The sequence below is a fragment of the Toxorhynchites rutilus genome, chromosome 3 (assembly GCF_029784135.1).
Source record: "Toxorhynchites rutilus septentrionalis strain SRP chromosome 3, ASM2978413v1, whole genome shotgun sequence".
Taxonomy (NCBI): Eukaryota; Metazoa; Arthropoda; class Insecta; order Diptera; family Culicidae; genus Toxorhynchites; species Toxorhynchites rutilus.
Window position 1 is genome coordinate 261,129,245 of NC_073746.1, and position 21,265 is coordinate 261,150,509.

General features: G+C 36.4%; 1 protein-coding gene across 2 annotated transcripts in view; it reads left to right on the forward strand.

Moving 5' to 3' along the window:
• Nucleotides 1–494: 494 nt before the first annotated feature.
• The window catches only part of LOC129776126 (uncharacterized), a 172,535-nt gene continuing 151,764 nt past the window's right edge, over nt 495–21,265 (forward strand). For both annotated transcript variants that reach the window (XM_055781557.1, XM_055781559.1), the window contains exons 1-2: nt 495–1,019; nt 10,603–11,749. The gene's annotated coding sequence lies outside the window, so the exon portion shown is untranslated. The remainder of the gene's footprint in view (nt 1,020–10,602; nt 11,750–21,265) is intronic.

Sequence of the window (21,265 nt, forward strand, 5' to 3'; positions counted from 1 at the left end):
CGGTCCACTCACTACATTAAACATGTCGGACACGCTGCAAGAAACGGGCATCTTTCTTTGTCCTAAAAGTCCACCCAACGTGAAAGGAACAATCCTCTGTATCTAGTCCTTTAAAAAATACTTTTCCGGCTTTCCCAGACGGGCAGCCTGTGTGCAGTTATCGAAATAGTTAAATTCCCGTTCGTAGGGTTTTCCACAATGTTCCCTCTTCGTTGCATTCCACCATTCGTTGTAATGTTTTGTTGTCAGATTGCGATGCCAGCAAAACTTTAGCCCATACAGAGTTTCCACCCAACTCATTGCTGCTGCGCTGCATCATCCGTCGTAGAGGCATATGAAAAATGTGCTCTCGTTTGTTTACCCAAACTACTGACTGCATGCATGAGACCGCCCGACAAACCGACCGTCCGACAACGGACTCAAATTCACGGACCCGGCCCTGGACTGTTACGGCCAACCATCGCGCCGTAATTTTCAGTCTCGGTCTTCTTGCAGTCTCACGCGGATGCTCCGAACACTGTTGTGCTGAAAAGTGAGTGATCGAAATTTTCGATCTACCCCAAAAAAAGGACACAAAAAGTGCACACGTGGGTAACAGTTGACCCAATTGACCGACCGAATGACTCGTCGAATGTTTCGGTCCGGAATCTGAGTCAAGTGAAGGTGGTGAAAAATTCAACGCAACAATTAAATACACAAAATTATTACGGCCATTAGTTTGGTGATGAAGTTTAGGAGAACAGTGAAATGTAAGGAAGGAACGAAATAGCAAAAATTGAGTGAAATTGCATTGATATAGCTGTGAATGATTGTCATAAGCATGATTCGCATCATGTATTTTGTTTTCGCCTTATATTTACATTTGGTTTTCACAACGCTGTCGTGTACATTGACTAGCATGAAGACTGAAAAGTGCGGTGGCATGTTCGGTGACGTACGGTTAAACCAGTTCTGATTTCAGTGGTAAATGAACTTGGGAGAAAAAATAAACATGAGAAATGTCAGCCAAGTTTCAGAGAGTAAGTTTTCGCATATTGTAAATGAGGCGGGGGTATTGAGTCTTTCCAGTGGTACCAGTCATCAAGGTGCGATATACATCTCCATCTCACTCAGTTACTCCAATGACTTTTCTTGACACTTGGCGGTCATTCAACATATGCATGATATACAGTATACACTACGTGTCATAGAGTTAGAACCACACAGTTTAGTTTGAGTTGTCATAGATATGACAGAGATCAATTGAAATGAAGTATATAGTGTAGGATATAAAAACTATCTTCGTTTATAAGACAGATCATTTGAACTTTGTTGTTTTGTACAGGTTCAAAACACTGAAAAAAAAACTAGAAGTGGGTTATATCTGTGATATAACCGCTTGGTGGACGTAGGACTAACGTTGGCTTAGAATCAATAAGTAACAAACATATAACTTTCAGACATTTTATCTTTTGAATAAAATGATCATCATATCACTTTAAGAAAAAAAATTCAGACAAAAAAGTTATTAATATTAAATTCAATATTAGAGTAAAATTTTGTAGCAGTGTTTTCAAAATGTTATTTTTCCTAATAGTTCATTTATTTTCCAACAATATTGTCGAAATTATATTTTAATCAGTCATCTGAATTTGAATTACAATTTTTGAAATGAAAATGAATGATTTTGAATACGCCCTATTAAATTAATTTAAATTGGCCGGTTTTAAGTCAGAGGGGACCAAGACGCAAAATTGAAAATTTCAAGTAATTGATTGCATTAGGTTAAACATTTCGCAAGCTACATATCATAATTATCAGACTTGAAAAATCACGCGGACAACAGGAATAACGTTTCGAAATTGTTTTGAATTATCAACGAAAACCCCTTACTTCAACTAAACTTCAAGCTGGTTTTTTTCGAAATCATAAGAATGTCACATATCCCAGTGTTACCTAATACCGACTTAAATGATTATATGACAATGAAAATACAGGTCGGACTCGATTGAATACTGGCTGACACGATTACAACGATTACATACAACTTCATTTTTTTTATATTTCAAATATTACTTATTTCAAGAAAAAATGTAACGTTCCAATGTTAAGGTGAACATTGAGTGACTATTATAAGTAGAGTGAGGTAAAAATCGTGATTTTTGAAGATTTTTCTTAAATTTTCATCAGGAATTGTTTATATCGATATTGCAGCAAAATTAAGATAGATAGAAGTTGTGTGTCTGTACTAAATTTCCATCTTTCAAATGGAAGCAACAGAATCGTCTTACGTAACGTACTTTCTAATGTAGAGCCAGTTCGAGGCAACAGAGTCCGAAACAAAAACAAAAAGTTCTATAACTGTGTCATTGTTGAGCTTCGAACATATGCGTAGAATGTTTTTTTTCATCAAATATGATCCTCTATCACATCCTGAGAGATTCCTGATAATTTTTTTTTTCGAAAAATGTGTTTTCTGACTTTAATAAGATGAATCACAAATTAAATTCTCTTTTTATATTCAATAAACAAAAAATATATGCATGAAAAACGGATGAAAATTGTTTCGACTCGATTATATACTGTGAAAAAAAAATCCGAAACTGTATATAATCGAGTCCGCTCTGTCATGATTTTAGGTAGTTTCCATCATAAGTAATATGTTTCAAAAAAATCGGAGAGAGTCGGGTTAGCGGCTGGCTGATTTGGCGTGGAATGGCTCTAGGAAAAACCTCGCAGATTTTTTAATTGTTCGATCGTTAGTTTCACGACATGTAGCATTTTATTCAATGTCAAAAATTGTTATAGAGTGCCGAAATCGATTCCTGCGAAAATCTCATCAATCCCTCATGAAATGACTGAGCAATAAGCAATTGAAATTGGACATTTTTCAAGATGCGATCGTTTTTCGTTTTTCAATCAATATCTTCCCGAAAGACGTAATCCTACGTCAAAAGACACGTTTCTTGTTCTTGAATGGTTCGAAATATTTTATTGGAAGTAGCGACCATTCAACGCTGCACATTTCATTTTCGTAAATATCGAAGTGGCGCTAAGCCGCATGCAACAGCTGATCCGAATTGTGTAGCTCAACTGTTTAACTGGTCGGCTTTGCTCGGTGGTCTATGTTGTCTTATAATGTTTGCAATTCGGTGTCTTCAAACACTTTCGGTGATTCAACACGGTCCTTATATTAAAAAACTACAAATTTCAATGGAAGTAAAACCCAGATAAATAGTGTTGATAACCATGAATTTAGTTTTATGCAAAAGATAATTTTTTGACATCTTATTTGAATATGATTGTATGCATATGGTCATAAAATACCTTTCTTATATAAAAAATCTGAATTCTTTCTGAAGGTGATGGACAATCATATTTAATGATGAAAATCCTTCTACGCATATGTACGAACTCTAACAATGACAGAGTTATTGAGCGTTTTCTCTGGTGAATCTTCAACTAAAATGTGCCAAAATCACAATTTTTACTTAACCGTACTCGTAATAACCAATTAACTTTCATTTTAACGTTGAAACATTTCATGATCGCTCAAAATAAGTCATATTTAAAATATAAAAAAAAATTGTTAAACTTATATAAAACTGTATATAATGGAATCATATATAATCGAGTCTGTATATAATCGAGTCCGACCTGTATATAAAATTATTATTTAGGTATTAGCCACTTTGCCATCAACTTCGAGCCAGTTTTATAACGTTTTTTTTTAATATCAAAGCGTGGTGTTTTCGGATATTAAAACTTTTGATATTTAATTTAATTTTTACTTAACTTTTTTTCTTTCTTCTAATAAGTTTTCCTAACAACGTCGTATCTTTGCCTATAATGTTTATTTATTTTACAAAAACTTCGAAGGTGGTCTCCGTAGCTGCATTGGTTGCGCGTTCGCTTAGTAAGCGATCGATCGTGAGTTCAAAACTCAGGACCCTCATTGACCATCTTTGTGTTGTTACAGAATAGCTACGTCCACGCAACAATCATCAGCGATGGTCGAAATAAGATCGATTCATCCATACAACTGCTCTGCTCTGCAAGACACATCGGGCTGCTGTTCTAGAAATAACTCAACAATGATCAATCAACTGTCTCCGCTGTCCGGTGGTCCAACTGGGTAATGGAAGAACAGAAAGAATACTCTTACGCCTAAATGGCTACTATGTGAATGTACCATATGTAATGGTATAGAAGGAATACTGGCGAATGGCAACTGTGTAATGTGATTAATTATAGATATGATATCCATGTGACATGTACACGATTAAAATTCGGCTCTGTTACAGCTAAAATGCGAATGAGCCTTAAATAAATAAATGGGATAAAAAAAAACTTCGAACGAAATCCTACGTCAAAAAATTCATTCAAAAGGCCGTATTTTTCAAACACAAAGAAACAAACATCCTACTTTCGAGTTTTATTTATAGTTTTATTTTCATGTAATGTCTACGAGTTCTGCGAATTACATGATCTCATAATGTCACTCTGCGCTTTTCACTCAGCCCGCATCAAGAGCATTTGCACAATATCAGTGTCGGTCCCAGCTCCCAAAGGTACTGATTGTATAAATAGAAAAAAGTCAGGAATTCGACTAGAAAGTAGTCACATTTTGTAAAACATCTGAAAACAAACCGTATATATTTTTATTTTCATATTTTTTAACTGTCAGTCCCAGTCAGTCAGCACTTTCCTACCAAAAAGCCCAACGTGTGAAATAACATATTAAAAGAACCCATATTAGGCGATTTATCAAGTGCGTAAAAGCGACGAAAGACGTTTTCCATAATAACCAAATGAATTGTTTGTGCCGTAAATCCATCGATTCAGTAGAGAATATGGATGTCAACAGATGACATCAAATGCCCACAATGACATCAAAAGTAGATAGTAGACGTTCAACAGTGGCATTACCGATTATTGCAAATATTGCGGGGTTCCCTTCACATATGCATCCGAAAAAAGGACGTTGCCACCATTAACAAAAAAAATATATCGGAAAATCAAACCTGGATGGCGCCAACTTACTTATCTGCATAAGTTTTGCTGTCGCTATGTTGAGCCTCATACAGTCAACAGAAAAATATAATGGACCGTTCCCCGTTCACAATTTCCTGATGGTAGAAAACTTCCAACGGTTCTAGGAAAAAAAATTGTTTGCTAGACGAATAAATCTATGATTGGAGTGAAATCGATTATCTTTAAATTTTCAAGCTTCTTCAAATAGTTTTTATCTACGTAGCAAACTTTGCTCGTTGCGATAAAGATGAGTTGTATTGAGAATTTGAATTGCTCTGCGTTCCTACGAGTGTCGCACTCGGTGGGGTTTCGAAGTATACACTACGTTTCGACGTTACAATTGTTTTGAGTTTCCAGAGATAAATCAGAGCTCGGTTGAATTGATGTACATAGGGTGAAATATGGGAAATATCTTTGCTAGTCTTTTAAGGTTTTTTATCACCTTTGTTTATTTTATTCGCATGTAAAGAGAATCCCAATTAGAAAATTTACCAAGTGCGCAAAAGCGTCAAATTTTTCCCAACATTAACGAATCATTCGAGTGTATGAAAATCAACAGAATGCCCAATGACATCAAAGAAGATAATAGACGTTCAAAAGTGGTATTATCGGTGTTGACAAATATTTCGTGATTCACTTATTTGCATTTTCAGCTGAAACATAGCAGAATTCATGGTATTTGTCGTATTGATCCATCTGGAAAATTGCACAATATCGCCTTTTCGGCATAACAATATTTATTTTGTTCCCACTGTTCAATTGAACCGGACAGCAGAAACTGTTGATATCAGGTCGGGGAATATAAACCTATTTTTTTGCGTGAAGTTAGATTAGTAGTTAGATTTGGATCAAATATGCACCGTTTTTTTGTATATTTGTTTTCATTTTTGTTTTCCGATGATTTTGGGTGTTCACATAGCCACCGAGCTCGAAATGTGCCTAATCGCTGAAGAAAATTTGATGCGAAAATTCAGCATTTTGCTTCTGTTGTTCGTTCACCCAATCGACGTATGCCCGACGCATTCCATGGTCACCACGTTCTAATTTTTGTACTAGTTGGACTTTATATGAATGTAGGTGCAAGTCCAAATGCAAAATTCGCCACAATGATGTGTTTGACAAGCCCAATTGCTGAGCACGCCGTGGAATTGAAACATTCGGGTCATCCTCCACACTGGCAGCAACAGCAGCAATATTTTCGGCCGAACGCACATTACGATGATGCACAGGTTTCACAATATCCGCTACGGATCCAGTTTGTTCGAATTTACGCACCACATTAGCGATTGTGTGCTCTGTAGGCCGTCCATGACGACCAAAATCCGTCCGTAATGCTCGAAAAACATTTACCGGTTTTTCATCATTTTTATAGTATAATTTAAAAAAATTAACACGTTGTGCGATGCTAAAACGAGCATATTGTAAAATGGCAGACATTCAACTAACGATATGACACTTTGGTTGACAGCTATGTCAAACGGTTGTCAGCGCAGGGCTGTATACTTTCGGAAGCCCGAAATGGAAAACCCTGTACAATGACACCATCAAAACCAGCGACAACTGACTCCATTATCATTTGAATAAATAGCGCTTTAAAAAAAGTCATAAAAAGTCTCTAAAACGTGGTGTACGTATACTCCAAACGCTGACGAAACAAATGACGTCGAGTATTGATACTATATAATTGTATATTATTTTGACATAATTTTTTTATTTTGATATTTTTTTAATAAATTAATATATAAAAGTAACATATTTTTTCTTTGTAATTACTGTACCTCCAAATGGTGTCATTGAAAAGTATTAGTGTCTTCAGCAAAGTTATGTATTCAAATGTCATCTAAAACTTTGTAGAGTATCTTGAGTGGCCATAATGTAATTTAGGTAAAACTTAAGTTATAAAACTATTTTTAGAGTACTTTCCCAGGAAGCACAGTTATATCTCTACAGGACTAAGATATAGAAATTATATTTCTTTACCAAAGTTTCATGTTTTGCTAAGTCTTATAATAACTTAGTAAAAATTAAAGTAAGTAAGTTTGTAAAAATTATCCAGATCAACATTCTGAACAACTTTTCTGAAGACACACAACATCTAAAGCGTAAGATAAGACAAGAAAAGCCTTTTGACCGTCTTTTTTCAAAACGACTCCAGTGTGCATCGCATAGAACACATAGTCATTCGCTTGTTTATTTTTCCTTCCATCAGATACCGCACGGATTCGCATAGTCCTGGGAAATGATGTAAAGTAGTCGAATCGCCGCTTTAGTTCACTACTAGGTTTACATTGACTGCAACAACACTGTGCCCAGTGTCCGAACATTCCACAAAATCGTATTCATGGCCGATGGCCCACGATGGCCGCAACTTTAGCAAATGGAGAGATAGGAAGAATGACGCTTGATCAAGTGTCAATCATTCCTGAAAAACAATCGGATACAGTGTGCACTTGGTGATCTTGGTGACCAAATGAGCCAACTGAGCTTCTTGGATTGTTGAGGGGAATTGGCCATGCTCGTGCCAAACGTTATCACTTCTTCCAGTGTGCGATCCTTTTGCAGTAGTTTCGTCTGCAGCTCTACTGAAATACATCCTTGAGTTATCCGATCGACAATGAGTTCATCTACAATAGCCATACTCAACCTGCGGCCCACCGGGTCCATCTGGTTGGCCCGCCTGACTCGTTACCATTTGGAATGTGTAACAATCACGAAAATAATGATGTCGTTTTGAATTATAGAAGTTTTAAGCTTTCTCAGTTCATTCGCCGCTAGCCTTGAAAAAGACCAATTTGAAAAACTAAACTAAAAAAATCGGCCTCGAGATGTACCATTTGGAAAGTTCTGCCGCCCGGTTGCTAGTTGGGTGACTGATAAATCGCGAATGACTTATTTGTGATTTTTTCAATCGATCATTCAACTTTAGTAATTTAAATTTTTGTTTCCTGGTTAAAAGTGGCGTTACATATTTTTCAGCCAAAGCCAACGTTGAGTAGGACATGTCAACAAAAAAGGCTGTCAGACCGCATGGTATCCATCGATCAACACTCAAATGGCCACATCTCCGGTGTATCCTCACCCAAGCTGATATCAAAACTGCCATGTTTACTCTTGAAATCCTTGGTTTGCCAAAAATCTAACAAGACCTACCGATGGCTCGCCTTCATCTCATCCACACCGAAGGAAACGATCTCATTCCTAGAATCTGAACAAATGAAGAGTTCAAGTTTGCCCCAAAACGCGCGGTCCTTAAGGTGTTAAGAAGCGTTTTCATGAGCTCCGTCGTCTGGCTTTTGAATTGGCCAAAAAAACAACTTGAAACATAATTTCAATACGTAAAAGATAATTGTCGGCTGAGATGTCTAGACCGGAATCCGAGCCATTCCTACCGTGAACCTACATCAGCAGCGAGAGTTATGGGTTCAATAAGCCATTCGTGAAAAACTTTTGTTTGCAGTCGGAATACATTAATCTGTTTTTATTTATCATTCAAATTATGTTTAATTTGCAACTATCCCCCTCACCAAGTTCACATAGTGAGAAGCCACCCCTTCAAATATGCAGAGAAGCTACCCGACGTTCAACTCGGTTAAAAGTACTGCGTCCTGGAGTATTTGTAGCAACGAATATTGCATCAATGATGAATCACCATATATATGGCCTTTTTATAACGAGGGTTCTCGTCTGGTTCACACTAATTATTATTACTGGCTTAATTATTCCCTAATACCAAATAATTTCACCACATCCAGGCAGATCGCACTCCCTTTCGAAATCGAGCCCATGAGAAAATGTGTTCGAAGAACAGTGCCTCGAACGAAGACAATGCACTTTGAGCCACTGTATCCAATTGCTTCAACATGACCAATGTGCCCTGGCTTTATTCTGCATCCTGCGATAAAAGATGGAATAAGCTAATGTTTAACAGCCACGACAGAACCATTATCCGGAAATTTAACGCGACATTCGAGATGCTTTTTTTTTGTTTTTAAATTTCATTTTATTTCAGCATGTTATACGTTAATTACAATTAACAATTGACAATTACAATTAACAAGAAACGAAAGCTAAATAACGTACTGTTACTACTTAATACATATTACTATCATGATTATACTTTATCTGGCTATTTTATTACTCTATCCTACTAGCATATGTTCAAGTTGATTCCGAAAATATTTTCAAACGCTTGTTTATTATTCCATCTCATTTCTCTTAACTCCTTTTGGAATACATATAAGCTTGATATGGGATAACATTTCAAATTATGCGACATTGCTGTAATACATAAAGCAACATTTTCATTTTTTTTTCCTTGTGTCGACCTCGAATAATAAAATATCTTCCAAACTTTCCATTTTTAAGCTACAAAATCTTTCAACTACATTCGACGTCCAATTCGAGATAATCCGAAATTGAGGGCATTCAGTTATTCTATGTAGATTGTTGTCTTCACCTGCACACAGTTTGCAAGAGTTGTCTGTTTAATGTCCGACATTATAAGTCAATAATTTATCCCTATTCGGAACTAAATTGTTACAAAGACTGAACAGACTGAAAAAGGACAAATTCGGAAAAATAAATTTCCATATGTTCTACGCACGATGAAACGCACTCTTATATCTTCTTCTATCTATACCAATAAAAAAGTATCGCCGAATGTGTTGGTAGGAGCAGAACTCGAGGAAGGAATTGTCCGATTTAGAACTGTCTTTATTCTATCATATTTTCTGTATAAAACATTTATTCTATGTAACGGAGAAACATGTTATTTGCAAGTGGTTGAAAAATCATGAACGAGAATTGTGTCTGAAAATAATCTGATATTATAATGATGAGTTTTGTTAGAAATTTATAGTAAATTTTATAGTAAAATGTAAATTCAACGGGGTCGATTAGAAGATCAATCAATGAACAGCTCTGCGATTGGACCCATGAACTTGCTCATAGTAAGAAAACGTGAATGTTTGAAAGTATTGATAACAAAAAACAAATTTTGGGCGGGACGAAGTTTGCCGGGTCAGCTAGTAATTTATATAAGAACTAGAATAGAACCAAACATGTCCGTGTAGTTCAAAATACATTTATATAAAGCGAAAATTTAAGATAATTGAATCACAATATTGATTCTCTATCATTTCCTGAAAAATTTCGGGTCGGCTATCAGATTGACTATCCCTATTTTAAATAAAGAAAACAACATTCAAATGACGATCTCAAAATGTAAAAATCGTACTTACAATTAGAAAAGTATTTTTCAATCGACGAATTCAAACAGGGTAAAATGCATAAAAAATTGACACGGATGAGTGTCACATTTCATCGCTCTCTCTCTAAAGAGATCTAATTAAGTATACTAGGCCACGGATAGACATTCGTCTACCGTTCGTGATCTATTTTCAGTTGACTACTACAGGAACACTTGTAATAATTTCCTGTTTCGTTCAATTAACGTGGAGTTCCGTTCAAATTCATTCTTGCCGCCACATCTGCGGCAGTCGGATTGGCTCATTAACAAAAACAAAAACGAATACATCGCTATGATTTTTTCGGAACAGTGTTCAATTACGTTTATTTACCTTTTTTCAGATGTCTACTTTACACATCGAACGCAGAGCAGTAATGGACTAGGCGTCTCCATACACACAGTGATCAGTTTGATTGGATCGGAGGCATTGCTCATCGTTTTCCACCGTCCGTATGTTATATGTGAACGATCTCCAAGCGTGGTCAGATTCGTCTCTTCCTTTTCCTCTGGTGGAAACACAAATTAAAAATAGACGCGTACGTGTATGTGTGTGCTCCCATTGGACAACGTGGGGAAAAATAGTTGTATTTTTCTCTAATGTCCTTGTGGAGGAGTGTAGATGACATGTGTTCGCGCTGAAATGTTTATTAACTTCGCAAATAAATGAGAAGAGCTGCTGCTGCTGCTAGTGAAAACGAGCATTGTCGGATGACGGAACATAAGAGCTGTACGTGGCGAAAAATTAATCATCGCAGCATGAAATTTGAAGTTTTCCCTATCAGATAGTGTGAGTGATGTTGAAAACAAATTTGTGGGGTGTGACCCCCGGAAGTGTGCTAAAATAGTTGTTTTGTGTATACTTTCAGAAAGTGAGGAGGAGTGTTGAACTTAGGTAGAAACTAGACTATAGGAAATAAACGCAGTGAAAACTCGGGCGTTCAAAAGGATGCTTCTACTAAGTGGTCCATGTCGCAAATGCACAGGGAAGAACTAGGTGCCGGGAAGTGACTGACTGGCATCATCAAAGAGTGCAGAAAATAGGACAAAGAAAAGCTTAATTGTGCTTGAAAACAAAAGCGGGTCGTCCGCTCAAGTGGTTGCGATTCTCGAAAGATTCGGTGGGAAATTTGTTGCGATGAATTTTCTCTCGTAGAACGCATCTGGTTTCAAAGTTTTGTGTTCTGTCGTGTATGCGGAGCCGCAAGAGCCACTGTTGTACCTGGAACACGATAAGGAGTGGAAAACCCCAACTGGTAGTACGTCACCATTAAAGAAATGTGACATTGGTTTCGTTTGAACTTCGCTCGCTAGGATGTGCATTTCGATGCCAGGAGACCGTTACGGAGATGCAAATTTACGCTGTACCCTTTAACTATGATTTAATAAATAAATAAACCAAGACGAAGGGAAACAGGAGATTAAGGATCAAAGCGATCAAAGCTGTTGAGATTACTCAAATTAAAGCGAAAGTTTTAATATTAGAGGAAGGTACGTGTCGTTTTCTTATGTAGTCTTTGATTATTATTATTTTTTATTTTGACGAGCTTTATAGTATAAATATGTATAATTCAATGTTGTTGAATAACACGTGAAAACGATATATTTGCTTCATTACATCAGAGGACAATCAATGCTTAATTCGTTGTACCGATTACGGCGGCTCTGAATTATTTGTGCATAAACTTTTTAAGAAATCGAAGAGATACAAAAATTAAATGTTGCTCCTGTCAATTCACAAAATGTAACACTGAATTTCAAGATTTTTACAGAATAAAATGGAACCTATATTCATTTTCAGATAATATGAGCTATGCTGAGCATTCGTTGATAGGACTTTGATGAATTGATTTTATCATGTTCGGTCAGTTCATAATTGGGTACAGAAAAATATTGCTTTATGACATCCCCTAAAATTATTGCTTTTATTGTTACCCAATTCCGAGCAGGTCGTGACCTAGTAAGGAAGCACATTTTTCGTTCTCGAGAAAGGGTCGCAACACCGCCGGTGTTTATTTCCAGCTAGCCACTTCAGTATCCATGGAAAGGTGCGACCTTTTTTTATTATGTTCCGTTCGCAGAAAGTGTTCCCAATACATGGTCATTGTTCCAATCATCCGTCGTGTGCTTAAAAGGACATTTCACTGAAATAAATCACTTGTATTGCTTTTCTATTCTCTAAATTGGAGGGACAGATGGAGACTGACGAAATTGTTTTCGCTTTTTATTTGTTATAAAGCCCCTAGTTTTAGTGTGACAGGAAAGGAATGAAGGCAAATATTTATGATAGGTAAAATAAGCATCATACGGTCGTGAAACAGCTCGTTTATGCTGTTGTTTTCTGTTCGGAGGGATTAATTGAGATTTTGCCGAACTTCGATCGGTATGTGGAGTAGGGTTGATACTTTGCCGTTGTTTGTCTGATGTTTGTCGACATAAAATTTGGCTTTTGGTAAATTAAAAGTGATAGGAAAAATACAGCCTTAGAAAAAATGTCAACGATGAATTGTAGGTTTCAGTTTCCATGAATCACAGTGAAAATAATTTGATACATCTAAGAAATTGGAAAATAAAGCTGCATTGATAGAAAGTTTTGTTCAACCAGCTTTTCAAAGAATACTGTGAATGCAATAACTTAGAACAAAAACAGCACACTGAAAATGATGAAAAATAAAATAATATAATTTTGTGCAAGAAACAAACACTTTGACAAACCTTAGGTAAATGTCAACTTGCGTTGGAATCAGAGAATTCGTTCGTTCGTGATGGAACCACTATTATTTATGTACTCGATAAGTTTTGGAGGACTTCAAATAGGCCTTAAAAATTATCGAACAAAAGGCTAGACTAAACTCACCTAGAAGGGCTTGTAATTTTTCTCATTTTTTTCATGTCTTAAATAGCTTCCGGCATTCGGAATGACCTATTCGGATTACGTTTTAAAAACTGCTCTCCTGATTCGTCCATGATATGGACGGGGTACTGCCAAAACGGACCAAGCGCCAAAAACATTACTTTGAGATGTTTCAATTCGAAGTTTGTGCTCCCACTAGTTGATTGTGTCTGATCAAATCAATCATTTTATCGCTCACGTGTTACAAATAGGATGTCAAACATAATACTCCCTTTCATTCTGTAAGCACACATCTTCGTCAATTTCTGATTCAGAACCTTTATGAAAATGAAAAAAAAACTAAATTTCGTTGCTGCTAGACACGCAAAACTTCGTTCTCTTTGCAGCCAGAGCGAACCAAGTACATGCTAACTATTAACATAATATCATTACACAAAATTGGTATTTTGTAACGGCTCTGGACTAATTTCATGAATGGTATATACATTGACTCACTTTTGCTGTTTTTGAATAAATGAAAGTAAATAGATTTAGGATTGCATTATACTTGGTTCGTTGTGGTTAAACACAATTTTGAAGAATGCAGACCAGCCTCTTCACACGCTTCTACACTTCATGACAGCCCTTTAGCTGTCTTACTTACCAGATCCCGACGACATCTGATTCCATGAGCTGTCCGAAACAGAAAAATCTGTTGAAAATTTGGATCTGTCTTCTTGAAGAAAACGATCACTATCGTCCGATGCCATATTGCGTGTTCATGGTTCGCTTTGGTTGAATGTAATTTCGTTTTTTTCACAGCCTGCTACACAGAATTTTTGTTATGGAGCTGCCGTTAAATGTCCGAATGACATGGTCAGTTTACAATTGATAGATTATTATTTTCTGCATCTAGTGGTGTGAGTAACTCAATTTTGAAAAAAAATGGCGCTTGGTTCGTTTTGGCAGAACCCCGATCACATGTGGTTGAACTTGCAAACGTAGTTTGTGAGCATCTGTTAATAAAAGGAGGAGGGGATAACCAAATTGTTTTCAAAACAAAATTGTTGTCTTTTGTCGGTGGAGTGTCCGTCTTACCCGACATGATTAGTATTTTATTTACGTCAATATTTCTGGAGTAAAAATGAGAAAACATCACCGTCGGTTCGATATACAGGAAGAGAAGTGATTGTAAAGCATGAATGCATGAACGAAAAATACCCCAAAAAATTACTCGATATTAATGACAACCTTTTTTTCTGCAAACGAAAATTTACATCGAGCTGCTCGTTGTAGATTACTTTTCAGTTTTTATTTACAATTTCAACAGAAAGCCAGCTAGATGTACACAGTAAGTGTCAAAGGTATTGATACACTGTTTTGCAAGTGTGTACATTATTAAAATTTAAAATAAGAATGTAATTTATCAATTATACAGGAGTGCCGGCTTTCCTACCGTGTCCGTCTTTCCCAACTGTCCCCTACATAATTTGAAAGCATGAACTCTCATGTTTCGGAATATTTACGAACAATTTTTTGTGCAGATACATCTAATTCAATTCTTTGTTTTAGAAGGAATTAAACTTTACAATTCATTCGCCTCTAAAGTGTAGATGTGTTGGACAAAAATATCGGGAAGAAATAAAAAATTGATTTTTTTATGTTTTTTTCAAAGTCTTTGTGAACTAACACGATATTTTACCACCTAATTTAATAGCAAACCATTTAGTCATTTGATTCCTATAACGTTCCTATAGGATCTTTTAATACTGAGATATTGTTGTTTGAATGCACAATCACCGCTTTGTTGATTGATTGTTCACAAATATTGCTCACATCGCCAATCAAAATGCAGTTTTGGAAACTTTTTTGGATTCGATGCAAAAAAAGTTTGATTAATTTTATTTTCGTCCATGTAACAAATTATCCTTGAACTTGAGAGCTTAAGCTTCAATATAATGTACATACGTTCATTCCATGTACACGAAAATGTATTTTATTTTTATTCTTTTTGTTTTAATTCTCAGCCCCAGCATTAACATTTATTGTTGATTTTTCGCTGTCCAGAGCGATACAGAAACGCTTGAATATCCAAATAGTTTTCAGGGTTCCCGGAACAAAACACTGCAGAAAACGACTGCAACAGAAACGACCACTAAGAGAAAGTGTAGTAGGCTAGAAACATTGTGGCGCGGTATTGTATTTCGCTCGCTAAAGCTCGGTCGGACATTGCTAAAGGATCGTATCCTATGTTTCTAACTAACCGGGCAATCAGTGGTCCCAGGTTTGCTTGCGAAACACCGCCCCTTCCAGCGGCGAGTCGACGGTGGACTCGAATCGCGTCATCTTGGCGGCTTGGCTCCTCGATTCCTTATCTTCCCTAAATGGGTACCTCAGAATAAATTTCGAAAAACGAAAACGAGAGAATAAACTAATAATAGAAATGTGAGGCATTTATACACATGATGTTTTTCCGGCGCCACAATATTTCTAGCTAACTACACTTTTTCTATGTGGTTGTTTCTGTTGCAGTTGTTTTCTGAGGCGATTTGTTCCGGTCACGGTTTTACAGTATCTCTTCGCCAAAATAAAACACTCCCAAAGTGGTCATTTTCAAAGAAATAATCCACAAATTATACTTTACAGCACCTTACGCAGAACGGCATCAGAAAATCCTTTAGTTTTCAAGTGAAAAACACAGCACTAACCGTGGGAAATGAGTTCTTCACATCCGGCTTGAAATAAAACATAAGATCAAGCGTTTTCAAACTGTAGAATAACTTTTCCTTAAATCTCAGAGTACATCGGAGTACATACGAAATTTTGACTGTACGACGAATAAGGAATACAAAATTGTTCGCTCGAAGTAGCCAATTCGAACGAAGCGGAGGGAACAAAGTAACCAAACCAAAGCAATTTTATGGAGTCGTTTACTCTCACGATTCGATACGATTCGTATGGCAATCACAACAATTTTTTTTCGAAAAAATGCCCCAGCGATGGTTTCGTCCAGTTTAATCAGCTTGTAATAAATACGACAGACCTGGTCCCACCAAACACACAACACAACCTTTGTAACCAGAATATTTTACAGAGCCGACTAAATAGAAGCATGCTCGGACATCCAAATTACATTATTTTCTTTGGGTTACTGTAATGGATCAACGAATACTCCGCTGTTCATCTACTAAAAAATCAAGATCAAGGTCCCGTTTTGAATCATATTTCGGATACTATTTAAAAATAATTAGAAATGCTTAATGCCCTGATGAAATAACTATAAAATTAATATCACAATTGATTCTTCAGGGCAACCCTTTAGTTATATCATCAGGACATTAAGCATTGCGAGTTATTTTTAAAGAGTGTCCGAAATATGAAGCTGCCCGAAATATGATTCAGAGCGGTATTTTGGCTTTAAATAATAAAAAAAACCCAAGTTATTTGCTTTTGAACAATTCCCATGGAATGCAATTGCTTGGAAATGACTTGGTGGATTAGTAGGTAACTCAGAATGCTGAAATAGGGAATCCTAGATGCACTTCAGCTGCCGAAATGAACACTGTCGTTCCCCGCAAATGTCGGTTCGGTTGTCATATGTCTAAACTTGGCTCATGACGTTTTGTATCGATTAACATTCGCTGCTGGAACCATCAATTGACAAACAGCGAAAATTTAATTGCGCTCCTAATATTATGATCTACTATGTGTTTGTTCAATTTTCATCTTGTGAAAATGAACTGCCCCAGCTTTGTTTTTTCCAATAGGGAAGAAGAGGGTTTCTATGAGTGAGGCATAATGAAAATATTTTCAAACAGACTACATGAACAAAACGGTGCGTATTTGACCTGAACCCGATCATTCTAACTATGTTAAATAAAGCCATGAAAATACTAGACTTCATGTTTTCCCCAACCTAAAATAAAATATTCATGGAGTCATTCATCCATTTTGTCTCCCCGGCAGTAATCGAATCTGGAAAAGTACTCACAAGTTGGAAAAGATGCAAGCTGAGTTCATTCGTATCTAGATAATTGTGCTTTCGGTCTCATTTTTGTTATTGTTCTTAAGCCATTGGATTAATATGTCGTCTCCGATTATAATATCTTCTGTTTCCAATCAAGCTGATGCTGGGTAGTTTTTTTTTCATAGTTCTACTGCCTAATATGGTGTGCAGTAATTTTCTTTATAATGCCCTACCTCAGGGGATGTAACGGCGTACATAAAAAAATATCACAAACAGCGGTAGAACGAAATTAGCCGTTTTGCAGCCCTCGCTATGGCTCATTAATCGCGGCGCACAGTTAAACTGTATTCGGTTCACCAATTACTGATCGGTGTAAATAATGTGTGCTCAAGGTCGACAACAAACTCAAATGCTGAATTAAGCTTCATTTCTTTCAACACATTGTGTGTGTCAGAGCATTTCTGCATTTTGCTTCAGAGCTCTTCCAGCGGACAGGTTTAAAAGGTGTAACGACAAGTAGAATTGTGATAAGTATTAACACGTTCGTCGCCTGAAGCGACGTTTCTGAGTTCCTTGCGGGACCCAACTTGCGAATAAATTACTACATAAAGATCTAACTTAGTTCGAAAACAATAGTTACATGCTTTACATATTTTCTTCAATTTGAAGACAAATTGACATCAACTGCACATGCCCAAGTCATATTATAAAAAGTATAGTATAAACATTATAATAATATGGTTATAATTTCATTATTTTTCTACATATCCTATAGTTACACTATAGTTTGAAAATCCTATTCAATTTGAACGAGGAAATTGTCGCCCATATCTGGGTGACGGGGGGACGAACGTGTTAAAACCACTATTGGCCATTCGATGTAATGAATGATGAAGTCAGTCGATCGGATTAATACAAAATTAGTGTACTGGTGAGAAAAAAGTGTGCTCTTTAAAACTTCAATGTCTTTACTTAACACTTCATCTCTATAATGAAGAATGAACAAAAAATACAATTGAGGGAATATAAAACTAGTTTCAGAACACCACATAACATTTCGAAGATCAAATGAGAAATAATTATAGTTACTCTTAATTTTATTTAAATTATGAATAACTATTTCAAAAGAATCGTTTTCACACCAATACCTGGGTGAGCTTCGTTACTCAGCTGTATCAGTTTTAATAGGTGGAAATATTCGTACATGAGTAAACCTTCAATCCGACCTGGAAACTTCTCCTGCATTTTCTACCGAGCTGAGCACATACCGTGTAGTTCATGACCTCTCTGCCGGAACAGAAACTGGTTGACGATAATGTTGGGGGTGTCAATATCACATTTGGTCAGCTCTTGCACCGGTCGCTAGGACTCGTAAAGAGAGAGGAAAGCAGCAATGCATGCCGATGCCGATTGAAATCATTCCCATGCAGAATGCTTTGTCAAGATTACTGGATTCCTGCATTGTTTATAGGCTTGTCGGATTACATCGTTTCCATAAATTTCCTTGCAGGCTGCCTACATTGAAGCCTTGCCACATTAGTGACATCTTTATTCTTCTTGCATAGATTCACAAAATGAATTCAACGAGAAACATTATATTGTATGCCACTAAAAATGTGAATGAATTAGTGAGTGAGAACAGTTTTTCATCACGACGAAGCACGCCAACAAGATAATAGAATATAAATAACTTAATATCAATTGCGATGTGGATCACAAAATTATAATAAAATTGAGACAATGACTGGCCTGGTTGGAGCTTGAACGTTTTGAACTAGCAAAACTACTATCTGCGACTAAATCGATTCTACGTTGAGTTATCCGTGAAATTGTTCAAAATCTATCAAAATTGTCTGCTTAAGTAATCCTGAAGGATGAATTTATGGAACATGTGAACGAGTGAGCCGAAAACTGAAAATTGATGTGTAAAATGACAGATATTTTGTACCTGCTTCTTCTTGAATGGCGTTAACGTTAAGCCAAATAACACGCCTTGAATGTATTCCGAGGGGCAAGCTCTAGAATACGCGTGATCACAGTGCAAGTCGGAAGAAATTTCTTTGACGAAAAATTCCCCGACCAGAACGGGAATCGAACCGGAGCACCCGGCATGATAATGTGAGACGCTAACCACTCGGCCACGCTAATCCATGTCAGCTCGAGATACCTTAGCTAAACGCAATTGCTAATGTTGCGATTTAGCACGTTTAACTTACCCAAATGTACTTGCCCATTCTCACTTTCTTTCTTACTACATAAACTGAACTTAGTACTTGATGACATCAGATCACTGCTGGAGCTACATATATAGCAAGGAGATAAAGGATACAGATACTACATCATCTGGCGATGTAGTTGTCTCGATACAACACAGGCGCTGTTCCAGACAACGATAATACCGACGTGGCAACGGACGAGTAAATTCTATCTTTTATGAAATATTGTTTTTTAGTTACAGACTAATTAGACATAAATTTATCATTTATATGGTTTTAATCTATTTATACTTAAATTTAAAAATCTACTGCTAGGTAATGGATCTTTATGTTCTTGATCCAAACTAAATCGATAGAGAACAACTTATGTACTATTAAATAACCATTCTTCCCCAGATTTACCCTTTCCTTAGGGTGCAATTAATCACTTGAAAGCAACTAATAACTGTGAAAACTTTCAATCAAGGACATTCTTTCATTCAAATCAATTCGATGGTTTAGATTCGGATGGTTCAGATGGTTCAGTAGATGATGTGAACACTTCCCCATTCTTCCTTTTGGTCCATTCAATGGTTCGCTTACCGTCATTTAGGAATGTATTCATACAATTTACGCATACAGTTTTTATTATGATTATTGGGCATGTAGCTTCATTCGTTCCGTTTCCACAAATTGGCTCAAGATCCTATAAATAGTCGACGGCGACAACTGATTTTTTGCTGAATCGTAAGGTGTCGACATCTGTCAACCAAGTCTTAGAATTTCGCACAACAAGTTCAATTTTTACAGCGTCGAAAGGGTCGAGTTTCGTTGCAATTTGCGGGAAGTTTTTATTTTCTATTTACATTGGAAGAAAAGTGCATCGAACGCTTGTGGAAGTTTATAGTGACTCTACACCATCAGACAGATTTTGTAGGGAATGGTTTGAACGATTCAAGAGTGGTGATTTTAGTGTAAAGGACAAAAAGCGTCCGAGTAGAGGCGAATGAACTGAGATGTTTAAAGCCTTTTAAATATAAAAAAAAGAAGAAGAAGCAAAAAGCCTCCGGGGACCGAAGAAGATTGGAGACGAGGAATTAGTGACGGAAGACGAATTCACTACGACAATCCAAAACGCGAGAGATCGTATGTAAAGTCAAAAAGGGTTTGATTCACTAGGCTGCTAAAACTTCAGAACAGGGTATTAAAAATTGCCTGGATTAATTCTTGGCTTTCGCGATGGAATCCTTAAATTGACAGAAAAATGGAAAAAAGTAGTGACTAGCGATTATCAATACTGTAAATAATGTATTAATTATTTTTTTCATTTCAATAAATTTGATTTTCATGAATTAAGTTGCACATCTGATATAATCAATAAGTGTGCAAACAAAAATAGAAATAGAAAAAAAATAGAAATAATAGAATGATATATCTTTGTGCTATTTCACATAGTCGAATATTTTATGAAGTCAATCAGTTGAGGCATATTTCTTCTTTCATGACCTTGGTAAAAAATTGAACATAATAATTAGGATTAATGAACACTAACATTCAATAGACAGTGTTCAGGAAAGGTGAACAATTTTAAAAAAATGGTAAAATTTAATGAATGCGGTTCTTAGTATACTCATTTTGCTCAGAGCTTAAGATTTTAGGTAGTCTTTCATTCAGTTATATGACTTACCATTAGGAATTTCACTTCTGGATATAATAGCGTAATTAAGGTAAAAAACGTTCTGCATCGATGATACAAATGTTAGTGGAATGAGGCAAAATCTGGATATTTTCCAACTAATTTTTAACTAGAACAGCCGAACGTTGTTATGATGAAATATTATCGACTCGTGTCTGGTCGCGTGATCTGGACATTTTTGATCGTCTCTATTGATCGTTTGACCAGATTTTAGCAACTCATGGTGGAACACACCCCTTCAATCCAACTAAATACAGAGGTTTCCAAGTACGCCGTGAGGAGGAACCTTTGTACTCAAATGTACGAAATTCAATTC